At 45.5% G+C, this 14,930-nt stretch overlaps 2 long non-coding RNA genes across 2 annotated transcripts; both read right to left on the bottom strand.

Moving 5' to 3' along the window:
* Positions 1-418: 418 nt before the first annotated feature.
* Positions 419-3,599, bottom strand: LOC127905822 (uncharacterized). The gene is made up of 3 exons (XR_008060269.1): positions 3,367-3,599; positions 1,365-1,421; positions 419-692 (listed from the first exon to the last, which is right to left on the bottom strand). It is a non-coding gene; the product is annotated as an uncharacterized LOC127905822 (long non-coding RNA).
* A 5,921-nt stretch (positions 3,600-9,520) lies between these two features.
* LOC127905823 (uncharacterized) lies at positions 9,521-13,261 on the bottom strand. Its single transcript, XR_008060270.1, has 3 exons — positions 12,852-13,261; positions 10,590-10,646; positions 9,521-9,763 (listed from the first exon to the last, which is right to left on the bottom strand). It is a non-coding gene; the product is annotated as an uncharacterized LOC127905823 (long non-coding RNA).
* Positions 13,262-14,930: the final 1,669 nt, after the last annotated feature.

The raw sequence follows: 14,930 nt of genomic DNA, 5'->3' as shown, positions 1-14,930 counted from the left end.
AATAACCACAACAAAAACATCAAGTCACCTCTCTTTGGTCCAACACTTGGGCAACACCAACATCGCAAGGCAGTAACGGGGGTGGAATATCTTCCTCCTAGCAGAAGAAACAACATCTTCTTTTCCACGTTATTGATAGCTATATTATCATCTTCTCAACCGACTACCAGAGGAGAAGCGCATGAAGAACAGAAATAGAGAAGGAGAGAAGGTAGCTTTGGTAAACCAACACACATTCGCCTTCGTCTTCATCATCAAGCTCCAGCATCAGGTAGACTCTGTGTAACAACCCGGCTTTCTAAGCCCAAAACAATAGTAATTTTTTTTTATATATATATATATATTTAATACACATGGTGCCGGTAATCAAAGAACTTGAATCCTCACATCATCAAAATACAATCCATACAATCAACAGTTCATTCAAAAGCGAATCTTACACAAACACATAATATTAAGGTTGCATGATTAGGAGTTCATATTAAAAATATATATACATGGACATGAGTTTGCACTCTTATACTTCTAATAGCCATCACAATTTTTAAACAAAAAGGATCTAATAAAAGTTATACATTCAGTACATTGATCCCTACAAAATACATTGTGATTTAGAATGCATCTACTTAATTCCTTGCAAAAGTAGGTTCCCGTGTATCGGGTATCCTAGACATCTCGTTGGTGTGACGTCCCTGCAGCAGTACAAAACATTTAAGAGAAAACAAATACTTAATAATAATAATAATGGTAACTAGCGGCCTAGCAATTAAATAAGCATTAACATTTATAATTTCTTCCTGTATTTGATGTAACAATTAGTAGTACATATAGATACACAAGTTTTCAAATGCCATTCGCCGAAACTAGTCGTTTATTTGTCCCGTCTATCCATCCGGATTCCATAGCGATAGCTGCGTCGCTGCCAATCCTAAAATCGGCAGCCGAAACTACATCGCTGCCGATCAAGGAATCGGCAGCGAAACTGGGTCGCTGCCGATGTCTGTATCGGCAGCGAAGCCATCCATTCGGATGCCATTAGCCGAAGCTAATAACTCTTTGTCCCGGCCATCCGTTTGGATGCCATTAGCCGAAGCTAATCAGTCCTTCATCCCGGCCATCCATTCGGACGCCATTAGCCAAAGCTAATCATTCTTTGTCCCGGCCATCCGTTTGGATGCCATTAGCCGAAGCTAATCAGTCTTTTGTCCCGGCCATCCATTCGGATGCCATTAGCCGAAGCTAATCACTCTTTTATCAACAATTAAGCGTTCAACAATTTAATATCGGTTCTAACAATATGGTAGTACTCAAGTTAAAATATTCCAAGATTCAACGTATGAAAAAGAAAGGTCCAAGTCACCTACCTGCTCCACCTGTGGGTCGTTCCTGTCTTGATGATGGTCCAATCCCGACCGCACCACCTAAGACATCAATGGTCACAAATCAGCACAGTTGTATTTATTTTATTTTTGAATCACATTCATCATCACACTTATTTCAATAGTTCATATGTTCACATTCAAGTGTTCCTTATTTTACACCATCATATCATGAAATTGTTATTAGCATTTAAGTCATTCCTGCCTAGGAGGCTTATTGTAGGAATCGACAGCGAGAACTGGTTCGCTGCGGGCTGCCCACTTCGGCAGCGAGAACTGGTTCGCTGCGGGCTGCCCACTTCGGCAGCGAGAACTGGTTCGCCGCAGGCTGCCAGTTCGGCAGCGAGAACTGCACCGCTGTTGGCGCCACAGTTTCGCTGCACAACGCACAACTCGGCAGCGAATATCACTTCGCTGCAGGAGGTTCAGTTGCGGCAGCGAAACAGAATTTCGCTGCGCAACACACAAATCGGCAGCGAATATCAAATCGCTGCAGGAGGTTCAGTTGCGTCAGCGAAACAGAATTTCGCTGCGCAACACACAAATCGGCAGCGAATATCAAATCGCTGCAGGAGGTTCAGTTGCGTCAGCGAAACAGAATTTCGCAGCGCAACACACAAATCGGCAGCGAATATCAAATCGCTGCAGCAGGTTCAGTTGCGGCAGCGAAACAGAATTTCGCCGCGCAACACACAAATCGGCAACGAATATTAATTCGCTGCAGCAGGTTCAGTTGCGTCAGCGAAACAGAATTTCGCTGCGCAACACACAAATCGACAGCGAATATGAATTCGCTGCAGCAGGTTCAGTTGCGGCAGCGAAACAGAATTTCGCTGCGCAACACACAAATCGGCAGCGAATATCAATTCGCTGCAGCAGGTTCAGTTGCGGCAGCGAAACAGAATTTCGCTACGCAACACACAAATCGGCAGCGAATATCAAATCGCTGCAGCAGGTTCAGTTGCGGCAGCGAAACAGAATTTCGCTGCGCAACACACAAATCGGCAGCGAATATCAAATCGCTGTAGCAGGTTCAGTTGCGTCAGCGGTCAGTGAAACAAAATTTCGTTGCGCAACACACAAATCGGCAGCGAATATCAAATCGCTGCAGGAGGTTCAGTTGCGTCAGCGGTCAGCGAAACAGAATTTCGCTGCGCAACACACAAATCGGCAGCGAATATCAAATCGCTGCAGCAGGTTCAGTTGCGTCAGCGAAACATAATTTCCCTGCGCAACACACAAATCGGCAGCGAATATCAAATCGCTGCAGGAGGTTCAGTTGCGTCAGCGAAACAGAATTTCGCTGCGCAACACACAAATCGGCAGCGAATATCAAATCGCTGCAGGAGGTTCAGTTGCGGCAGCAAAACAGAATTTCGCTGCGCAACACACAAATCAGCAGCGAATATCAAATCGCTGCAGCAGGTTCAGTTGCGTCAGCGAAACAGAATTTCGCTGCGCAACACACAAATCGGCAGCGAATATCAAATCGCTGCAGGAGGTTCAGTTGCGTCAGCGGTCAGCGAAACAGAATTTCGCTGCGCAACACACAAATCGGCAGCGAATATCAAATCGCTGCAGCAGGTTCAGTTGCGGCAGCGAAACAGAATTTCGCTACGCAACACACAAATCGGCAGCATCAATTGCAGCACAATCATCACAGGAGAACACATTAATTCCAGCAACAAACATCACAGCAGAATACATTAATTCCAGCAACAATCATCACAGCAGAACACATTAAGTCCAGCAACAACATCACAGCAGAACACATTAATTACCCCTAGTTAAAGCCAGCCCTCTACCATGATTTGTTAGATGTTCTGAAATTGACTTTATTTCACTTTTGTTTGCTTGTTCTCTTGGTTAATTTCAGCTTCCTTCACAGCTGGCTTAGGTCTTAGATCAATTCTTTTCTTAGGGTTTTTCTTCTTCATTTTCGTTTTTGATCTTACGGGGGAGAGGAAGAGAGTTTCATGACCCATACCTTCTGAATTTAACTAAGTTTGAGGAAGGTTTGACACTATTCAGCTGCTGGTTCTCCTCCTTCTTCTTCCTCTCACGTTTTCCAGCTCTCTTTTTCCTCTCCTCTATGCAGCTGCCCACTCCTCTCTCAAGGTCTCATCTCTCCCTCACAAGTTCACAAAGTAATCTCTACTGGTCTGATTCACGTTTCTGTTGTGAAAGGGGAAGGGAAGAACGACATGCAGCTGCTGGATTTGGAAGAAGATGGGTCATTCTCTCTCCCCTCTTTGTATTTATACTACCCATCCAATGAAATGGGTTGTTTGGGGGTTGGTTTAGGTGTGTCCTTATCCTTGTTTGGTTTATATAAAATCAGTTTTACCCCTCCCTCCCAGCTCTGCGTCACTGTTCATTGAGAAATCGGCAGCGAAAACTGCATCGCTGCCGATTTCTGCATCGGCAGCGAAAACTGCGTCGCTGCCGATTTATGCATCGGCAGCGAAAACTGCGTCGCTGCCGATCAAGAAATGGGCAGCGAAAACTGTGTCGCTACCGATTTCTGTATCGGTAGTGAAGGCTGCGTCGCTGCCAAGTCCAGAATCGGCAGCGAAAACTGTGTCGCTGCCAAGTCCAGAATCGGCAGCGAAAACTGCATCGCTGCCCAGTCCAGAATCGGCAGCGAAAACTGCATCGCTGCCGATTTCTGCATCGGCAGCGAAAACTGCATCGCTGCCGATTGCTGCATCGGCAGCGAAAACTGCGTCGCTGCCCAGTCCAGAATCGGCAGCGAATACTGCATCGCTGCCGATTTCTGCATCGACAGCGAAAACTGCGTCGCTGCCGATTTCTGCATCGGCAGCGAAAACTGCATTCATCATCATCTCTCTCTCTCTAAATATATATATATATTTTCCTTTGGGTGTTTACATTCTCCCCTCCTAAATATGAATTTCGTCCTCGAAATTTAAGAAGTTTCACACTCCATACCTGGTAGATCAAATAAATTGGGGTACTTTTTTCTCATCTCAGCCTCCCTCTCCCAAGTTTCCTCTTCTACTTGAGCATTTCGCCATAAGATTCTAACGATGGGGATCTTTTTGCTCCGTAACTCCTTCACTTCTTGATCTAGTATCCTTATGGGCCTCAATTCCAGTGTTAAGTCTTCCTTGACCTCTACTGGGACCCGGGGTAGAACTCGGGCGGGGTCTACGTTAGCCTTCCTTAACAAGGAGACATGGAACACATCATGGACCCTGGCTAACTGTGGGGGCAAATCCACCTTGTAGGCTACTGGTCCAACTCGTTGTAAGATTTTGAAGGGTCCAATGAAACGGGGAGTTAACTTTCCTTTCAATCCAAATCGTAACATGTTCTTCCATGGGGCTACCTTCAGGAACACCTGGTCCCCCGTACTGAACTCGAGAGGTCTTCTCCTCACATCGGCATACTTCTTCTGTCTATCCTGTGCGGCTTTGATGCGATCCCTGATAATTCTCACTTTCTCCGTGGTGACTTGAACTAACTCTGCGCCATATAACTTCCGGTCCCCAATTTCCTCCCAACATAAAGGAGTTCTACACCTCCTACCATACAAGGCTTCATATGGGGCCATCCCTATTGTGGCTTGGTGACTATTGTTATACGTGAACTCCATCAATGCCATGTGTTCCTCCCAGTTTCCTCCAAATTCTAGCACACATGCCCGTAATAGGTCTTCCAAGACTTGAATGACTCTTTCCGATTGGCCATCCGTTTGAGGGTGAAACGCAGTGCTCATGTCCAATCTTGTCCCCAAGGCATGTTGTATGCTCGGCCAAAGTCGAGAGGTGAACCTAGGATCTCGATCCGATACAATGGACACCGGAATCCCATGAAGTCGTACCACCTCATTTATGTAGATCTTGGCAAGCTTGTCCACCGAGTCGGTCATCTTTACAGGCAAGAATAGTGCGGATTTCGTCAACCGATCCACAATGACCCATATTGCATCATTTCCTTTTCTCCCCTTGGGAAATCCTGACACGAAATCCATGGTGATCATCTCCCACTTCCATTCTGGAATTTGTAATGGCTGTAATGGTCCCGCAGGCCTTTGGTGTTCAACCTTGACTTGTTGACATATCCCACACTTTGACACATACTCAGCTATTTTCCTTTTCATATTAGGCCACCAATAGAGGTGTTTCAGGTCTCGGTACATCTTAGTACTGCCAGGATGTATGGAGAATTTGGACTCATGTGCTTCTTGCAGAACCATACGTTTGACTGTTTCGTCATCAGGCACGTACAACCGTTGTCCCATCATCAAGGATCCATCATCCGCTACTCGGAATTTCATTTCTACCCCGGCCTTCACATTCTTCCTAATCTTGGATCCCACCTTGTCATGGAATTGGGCATGTAGTATCTGTTCTCGATACGTTGGTCGCACCAATAATTGGGCTACTAACCCACCTCTTGCATCAATTCCCAAATCTGCACCCAACTCTTTTAATTCTGCCAATTGCCGCTCCTTTCCCACTGTTAAGCTTCCCAAGGAGGCTTTATTTTTGCGACTGAGGGCATCTGCCACCACATTTGCTTTCCCCGGGTGGTATTCTATGGTGCAATCATAATCCTTAATGAGCTCTATCCACCTTCTTTGCCGCATGTTCAACTCCTTTTGCGACATCAGATACTTCAGGCTCTTATGATCAGTAAAAATTTGGGTTCGAGACCCATACAAATAGTGTCTCCATATCCTCAAGGCAAATACTACAGCTGCCAACTCCAGGTCGTGCACCGGGTAGTTCACCTCATGAGTCTTTAATTGCCTTGATGCATAGGCGATCACCTTCCCATGTTGCATCAAAACACACCCCAATCCCTTCCCCGAGGCATCACTATATACCACAAAACCCTCGGTCCCTGAGGGGAGAGTTAAGACTGGAGCAGTGGTGAGCCTCCTCTTCAATTCTTGGAAGCTTGCCTCACATTTTTCCGACCACACCCACTTCTTATCCTTCCTAGTTAGTTGGGTCAAAGGGGTTGCAATCAGGGAAAAACCTTCGATAAATCTCCGATAGTATCCTGCAAGTCCCAGGAAACTACGTATTTCAGTGACCAAAGTCGGTCTTTCCCATTTCAAGACTGCTTCGACTTTTTGAGGGTCGACAAAAACACCTTCGGCTGAAATGACATGTCCCAAAAACGTCACTCTTTTCAGCCAAAATTCACATTTACTCAATTTTGCATATAACTGGTGATCTCTCAAGGTTTGTAAGGTTTGTCTCAAGTGTTCTTCGTGCTCCTTGAAAGAATTCGAGTACACCAGCATATCATCAATGAATACCACCACAAACTTATCCAGGTATGATTGGAAAACCCGATTCATCAAATCCATGAAGAGGGCTGGGGCGTTCGTCAACCCGAACGGTAACACCAAAAATTCATAGTGTCCGTAACGAGTTCTAAATGCGGTCTTTGCTACATCCGCTTCTTTAATCTTCATCTGATAGTACCCTGATCTCAGATCTATCTTCGAAAATGCCCTCGCTCCTTTTAATTGGTCGAACAAATCATCTATCCGAGGTAACGGATACTTGTTTTTCATTGTTATTTTGTTCAACTGTCGATAGTCAATACAAAGCCTATGGGTTCCATCTTTCTTTCTTACAAATAGGACCGGTCTCCCCAAGGAGAATTACTGGGCCGTATGAACCCCTTGTCTAATAATTCCTGTAATTGAGTCTTTAACTCGTTCAGTTCTGCTGGAGCCATCCGATATGGTTGTTGGGCTATGGGTGGGACTCCAGGAAAAGTGTCTATAGACACCTCTACCTCTCGCTCCGGGGGTAGTCCTGGTAGTTCTTCTAGAAACACATCTGGGAAATCCTTCACCACAGGAATATCCTTCAATCGTGGACCTTCATCATCAGAGTTTAAGATGTATGCGAGGTATCCCATACATCCCTTTCTTAAAAGTTTTTGGGCTGTTACCACCGATATTAAAGCATTCAGTTTGGGAAATCTCTCTCCTTTAAAAGTCATTTTCTCGCCCTTAGGTGTTTGAAAGGTAACAGTTTTAGCATAACAATCTATTAGTGCCTTGTATTTACTCAACCAATCCATGCCTAGTATTATGTCAAAATCATGCAGCTCTAAGGGAATCAAGTCTACTTCTGTTTCATACCCGGATAAACTAACCCCCACATCCACATATACAATATTTGTTTCAACCATGTTTCCCATTGGAGTTCCAATTACAAACCCCTTCTCTACTATTTCTACTTCCTTTCTCAATTTAGTGACACTTCTCTTAGCAATGAATGAGTGGGTGGCACCCGGATCAAACAATACATGCATATTAAAATCATTCAACAGTAGTGTACCTGCCACCACATCCGATGCAGCCCTGGCCTCCTCCTGTGTCAGGTGGAAGACCCTCCCTGGGGTCCGATCATTTTGTGCCCTCGGCTTCCCTCGACTGGAGTTTGCCCCTGATTGAGAAGATCTCACTGGCCTATTAACGGTGACTGACTGCTGGTGGCTCTGACTGGGCTGTCTATAACTCTGTACTTGTCCGGTGTTTCTTTAGGGGCAGTCCCTCTTGTAATGACCTTTCCCACCACAGTAATGACACCCTTGGCTAAGATACTGGCAGTTCCTCCACCTATGACCCTCTCCTCTGCACACAAAGCATCGCCCAGGGGAAACTGAGCAGTCCCCAGGGTGTTTTTGTCCACATTTTACACAAAAAGGATAGTCAACTCCCCTGCGGTCACCGGTCCCAGTTGAAGAGTTTGCCCTCGAGTGCGACTGTCCCGCCATCATTCTCCCACTTGACTGTTGGTGAGGCGATAATATCAAACTCCCCTTCTTTCCGTGCTGCTCAAACACTCCACTTTTTCCTTTCTTCGGGTGCGGTGGTCTGCCGCTGAAATAGTCCCCATCTCTCTTTTTGCTTATACTCTGATACCCCCCTTGGCTTTCTCCAATACATGCCTCCAGAGCTTGTGCAGCCTCAATCAACTCCCTCACCGATTTAAATCGCAAGGCGATCAATCCTTGTCTCAAATCCTGTCGTAAACCATCTCTCAACTTTTCAATCATATGTTCCTCTGTCGGCACATAATGTGGGGCGAACAATGAGAGGTCATGGAATCTCCTTTCGTACTCCAATACTGACATATCAGCATGTCTTAATGCTAAGAACTCTTGTTCTTTCACCTTGCGATGATACTTGGAATAAAACTGATTCTCAAACTCTATCTTGAAATCACTCCAAGTTAGGGTCTTAGTCGCACGCCTCAGCTGAACTGTTTCCCACCATGTCATGGCCCTATCAGATAGTAACTGGGATGCACAATTTACCCTCAAACCCTCGGGTATGCTTATTTGAATCATTGTCTTTTCTACCTTCCTGATCAATCTTCCAGCTATCTCTGCATCTTGTTCCCCCATATACGGTTCACAGCCCATTTCCCTCATACTCTTGACTAGTCGCACCAGTGGTACCACATTATCCATGGTCATGCTGGTCGTAGGGGCTGCTGGTGGAATCTGCGTGGTAGGGGTTGTTTGTGCTGCTGAACTAGCCATGCCTTCCATCACTGCTTTAACTATTTGTACAAGGAGTCCTGCATCTACATATTGTGGGGGCACACCAGTTGGAACAGTAGATGGTTGTGCTTCTGATCTTTCTCGCTGCTCCGTTGCGACTGGGGGTGTTCCCTCTGTCTGATGAGACCTCGGGCCTTCTCCTGCCACCGTATCTTCCCCCTGCAAAGTTTCGGGCGGTATTATCGGAGCATGAGATGCCGTATCATCTAAGGGATCTTCGTCTTGCCAACCTTGGGCACCTCGGTTCATGCCCCTCCTTTCTAAGGAGGGTGGCTCAGTTCGTGTCCCTTGTCGGGTGCGTACCATCCTGAAATTCATCGCAACAACACATTTATTAATGATCCTCAGGATCCATACCAAGTGCTCTGATACCAACTGTAACAACCCGGCTTTCTAAGCCCAAAACAATAGTAAATTTTTATATATATATATATATATATATATATATATATATATATATATATATATATTTAATACACATGGTGCCGGTAATCAAAGAACTTGAATCCTCACATCATCAAAATACAATCCATACAATCAACAGTTCATTCAAAAGTGAATCTTACACAAACACATAATATTAAGGTTGCATGATTTGGAGTTCATATTAAAAATATATATACATGGACATGAGTTTGCACTCTTATACTTCTAATAGCCATCACAATTTTTAAACAAAAAGGATCTAATAAAAGTTATACATTCAGTACATTGATCCCTACAAAATACATTGTGATTTAGAATGCATCTACTTAATTCCTTGCAAAAGTAGGTTCTCGTGTATCGGGTATCCTAGACATCTCGTTGGTGTGACGTCCCTGCAGCAGTACAAAACATTTAAGAGAAAACAAATACTTAATAATAATAATAATGGTAACTAGCGGCCTAGCAATTAAATAAGCATTAACATTTATAATTTCTTCATGTATTTGATGTAACAATTAGTAGTACATATAGATACACAAGTTTTCAAATGCCATTCGCCGAAACTAGTCGTTTATTTGTCCCGGCTATCCATCCGGATTCCATAGCGATAGCTGCGTCACTGCCAATCCTAAAATCGACAGCCGAAACTACATCGCTGCCGATCAAGGAATCGGCAGCGAAACTGGGTCATCGGCAGCGAAGACTGCATCGCTGCCGATCCAGAATCGGCAGCGGAACTGCGTCGCTGCCGATCCAGAATCGGCAGCGGAACTGCGTCGCTGCCGATCCACAATCGGCAGCGAAATCATCCCTTTTTAACCCGGCCATCCCTTCGGACGCCATTAGCCAAAGCTAATCATTCTTTGTCCCGGCCATCCATTCGGATGCCATTAGCCGAAGCTAATCACTCTTTGTCCCGGCCATCCGTTTGGATGCCATTAGCCGAAGCTAATCAGTCCTTCATCCCGGCCATCCATTCGGACACCATTAGCCAAAGCTAATCATTCTTTGTCCCGGCCATCCGTTTGGATGCCATTAGCCGAAGCTAATCAGTTTTTTGTCCCGGCCATCCATTCGATGCCATTAGCCGAAGCTAATCACTCTTTTATCAACAATTAAGCGTTCGACAATTTAATATCGGTTCTAACAATATGGTAGTACTCAAGTTAAAATATTCCAAGATTCAACGTATGAAAAAGAAAGGTGCAAGTCACCTACCTGCTCCACCTGTGGGTCGTTCCTGTCTTGATGATGGTCCAATCCCGACCGCACCACCTAAGACATCAATGGTCACAAATCAGCACAGTTGTATTTATTTTATTTTTGAATCACATTCATCATCACACTTATTTCAATAGTTCATATGTTCACATTCAAGTGTTCCCTATTTTACACCATCATATCATGAAATTGTTATTAGCATTTAAGTCATTCCTGCCTAGGAGGCTTATTGTAGGAATCGGCAGCGAGAACTGGTTCGCTGCGGGCTGCCCACTTCGGCAGCGAGAACTGGTTCGCCGCAGGCTGCCAGTTCGGCAGCGAGAACTGCACCGCTGTTGGCGCCACAGTTTCGCTGCACAACGCACAACTCGGCAGCGAATATCACTTCGCTGCAGGAGGTTCAGCTGCGGCAGCGAAACAGAATTTCGCTGCGCACCACACAAATCGGCAGCGAATATCACTTCGCTGCAGGAGGTTCAGTTGCGGCAGCGAAACAGAATTTCGCTGCGCAACACACAAATCGGCAGCGAATATTAATTCGCTGCAGCAGGTTCAGTTGCGGCAGCGAAACAGAATTTCGCTGCGCAACACACAAATCGACAGCGAATATCAAATCGCTGCAGGAGGTTCAGCTGCGGCAGCGAAACAGAATTTCGCTGCGCAACACACAAATCGGCAGCGAATATCAAATCGCTGCAGCAGGTTCAGTTGCGGCAGCGAAACAGAATTTCGCTGCGCAACACACAAATCGGCAGCGAATATCAAATCGCTGCAGGAGGTTCAGTTGCGTCAGCGAAACAGAACTTCGCTGCGCAACACACAAATCGGCAGCGAATATCAAATCGCTGCAGCAGGTTCAGTTGCGGCAGCGAAACAGAATTTCGCTGCGCAACACACAAATCGGCAGCGAATATCAAATCGCTGCAGCAGGTTCAGTTGCGTCAGCGAAACAGAATTTCCCTGCGCAACACACAAATCGGCAGCGAATATCAAATCGCTGCAGGAGGTTCAGTTGCGTCAGCGAAACAGAATTTCGCTGCGCAACACACAAATCGGCAGCGAATATCAAATCGCTGCAGGAGGTTCAGTTGCGGCAGCAAAACAGAATTTCGCTGCGCAACACACAAATCGGCAGCGAATATCAAATCGCTGCAGCAGGTTCAGTTGCGTCAGCGGTCAGCGAAACAGAATTTCGCTGCGCAACACACAAATCGGCAGCGAATATCACTTCGCTGCAGGAGGTTCAGTTGCGGCAGCGAAACAGAATTTCGCTGCGCAACACACAAATCGGCAGCGAATATCAAATCGCTGCAGCAGGTTCAGTTGCGGCAGCGAAACAGAATTTCGCTGCGCAACACACAAATCGGCAGCGAATATCAAATCGCTGCAGGAGGTTCAGTTGCGTCAGCGAAACAGAACTTCGTTGCGCAACACACAAATCGGCAGCGAATATCAAATCGCTGCAGCAGGTTCAGTTGCGGCAGCGAAACAGAATTTCACTGCGCAACACACAAATCGGCAGCGAATATCAAATCGCTGCAGCAGGTTCAGTTGCGTCAGCGAAACAGAATTTCCCTGCGCAACACACAAATCGGCAGCGAATATCAAATCGCTGCAGGAGGTTCAGTTGCGTCAGCGAAACAGAATTTCGCTGCGCAACACACAAATCGGCAGCGAATATCAAATCGCTGCAGGAGGTTCAGTTGCGGCAGCAAAACAGAATTTCGCTGCGCAACACACAAATCGGCAGCGAATATCAAATCGCTGCAGCAGGTTCAGTTGCGTCAGCGGTCAGCGAAACAGAATTTCGCTGCGCAACACACAAATCGGCAGCGAATATCAAATCGCTGCAGCAGGTTCAGGTGCGGCAGCGAAACAGAATTTCGCTCCGCAACACACAAATCGGCAGCATCAATTGCAGCACAATCATCACAGGAGAACACATTAATTCCAGCAACAAACATCACAGCAGAATACATTAATTCCAGCAACAATCATCACAGCAGAACACATTAAGTCCAGCAACAACATCACAGCAGAACACATTAATTACCCCTAGTTAAAGCCAGCCCTCTACCATGATTTGTTAGATGTTCTGAAATTGACTTTATTTCACTTTTGTTTGCTTGTTCTCTTGGTTAATTTCAGCTTCCTTCACAGCTGGCTTAGGTCTTAGATCAATTCTTTTCTTAGGGTTTTTCTTCTTCATTTTCGTTTTTGATCTTACGGGGGAGAGGAAGAGAGTTTCATGACCCATACCTTCTGAATTTAACTAAGTTTGAGGAAGGTTTGACACTATTCAGCTGCTGGTTCTCCTCCTTCTTCTTCCTCTCACGTTTTCCAGCTCTCTTTTTCCTCTCCTCTATGCAGCTGCCCACTCCTCTCTCAAGGTCTCATCTCTCCCTCACAAGTTCACAAAGTAATCTCTACTGGTCTGATTCACGTTTCTGTTGTGAAAGGGGAAGGGAAGAACGGCATGCAGCTGCTGGATTTGGAAGAAGATGGGTCATTCTCTCTCCCCTCTTTGTATTTATACTACCCATCCAATGAAATGGGTTGTTTGGGGGTTGGTTTAGGTGTGTCCTTATCCTTGTTTGGTTTATCTAAAATCAGTTTTACCCCTCCCTCCCAGCTCTGCGTCACTGTTCATTGAGAAATCGGCAGCGAAAACTGCATCGCTGCCGATTTCTGCATCGGCAGCGAAAACTGCGTCGCTGCCGATTTCTGCATCGGCAGCGAAAACTGTGTCGCTGCCGATCAAGAAATGGGCAGCGAAAACTGTGTCGCTACCGATTTCTGTATCGGTAGTGAAGGCTGCGTCGCTGCCAAGTCCAGAATCGGCAGCGAAAACTGCATCGCTGCCGATTTTTGCATCGGCAGCGAACACTGCGTCGCTGCTAAGTCCAGAATCGGCAGCGAAAACTGCATCGCTGCCCAGTCCAGAATCGGCAGCGAAAACTGCATCGCTGCCCAGTCCAGAATCGGCAGCGAAAACTGCGTCGCTGCCAAGTCCAGAATCGGCAGCGAAAACTGCATCGCTGTCCAGTCCAGAATCGGCAGCGAAAACTGCGTCGCTGCCAAGTCCAGAATCGGCAGCGAAAACTGCATCGCTGCCGATTTCTGCATCGGCAGCGAAAACTGCGTCGCTGCCAAGTCCAGAATCGGCAGCGAAAACTGCATCGCTGCCCAGTCCAGAATCGGCAGCGAATACTGCATCGCTGCCGATTTCTGCATCGGCAGCGAAAACTGCGTCGCTGCCGATTTCTGCATCGGCAGCGAAAACTGCATTCATCATCATCTCTCTCTCTCTAAATATATATATATATATATATATATATATATATATATATATATATATATTTTCCTTTGGGTGTTTACACTTTGAGAGAGAAAGTGAAGAACATGAAGAAGTATAGCAGAGAGTGTCCGTTCAACCAGCAACCTAACATCTTCATCGCCATCGTCTTCGACTTCACCTCTCGGCATAGGTGTGACAGTAACACGGGGAAAGTAAACCAAAAACAAGAGAGAGAGGGGAGTGAGATTGAAAAGAAAAGCGAAGAGCAAGATGTTCTTCGGCCGGAGATAGGATCATCACCCGCGTCTTCGTCTCTTTCGCTGTCTTCACCTAGGTAAGCATTCTTCCTCCTGCCCTACAATTCCATTTCCAAGCTTTGTTCAAAACAGTGCGAAGGTAAAATTAATTACGTGTGCCTACTTCTTGGGCTGGTTACTAGCCTGAGCCAATAACCAGGCCGGCTTGTTGGAGCCAACCTAGCCAGTACGGCTGGACTCGATCCAACCTAAAACAAATAAAAAAAACAAAAAAGGCCAATAATAATAGAGGATAAACAAGAAAAAAAATGACATAGAAAATTTCTTCTTCAAATTCATTTTTTGCGAAAATATTCACTAAAGCCAGAGTCAGGAGTATTGTATTTTTATGGATTTGTGCGATATTTACCATCGTCAGAGTTGGAAATATTCGTAGGAATTGTTCACTGACGCCATAGTCATGAACATGAAAGGAAGAATAGAAAAGATAAAAGAGAACAAAATTCTTAGCAATTTTAGACAAAACCAGCAATGCAGCTTTTTTTTTTTGGTAAGTTGACGTATGTATTAAAAGAAGAAGATACAAACATTATAAGGGGCATACCCCAGATTTACAATGATAACAGAAACATAAAACAACAGATGGCTACAGGCTAGCCACCGACCATAAAACTGAAACCTCACTAGATTCGTTAGGGAAACCAATACAACCAGCTAACTAACAAATTAAGAATCTATGGTATTCACCCTCCAAGCTCGTTGGATCCTTTTGTTTTCATTTGT

Source organism: Populus trichocarpa, chromosome 10 (genome assembly GCF_000002775.5).
Source record: "Populus trichocarpa isolate Nisqually-1 chromosome 10, P.trichocarpa_v4.1, whole genome shotgun sequence".
Lineage (NCBI taxonomy): Eukaryota > Viridiplantae > Streptophyta > Magnoliopsida > Malpighiales > Salicaceae > Populus > Populus trichocarpa.
The sequence above is the reverse complement of the archived record's forward strand: the minus strand, read 5'-3'. Positions and strand labels throughout refer to the sequence as shown.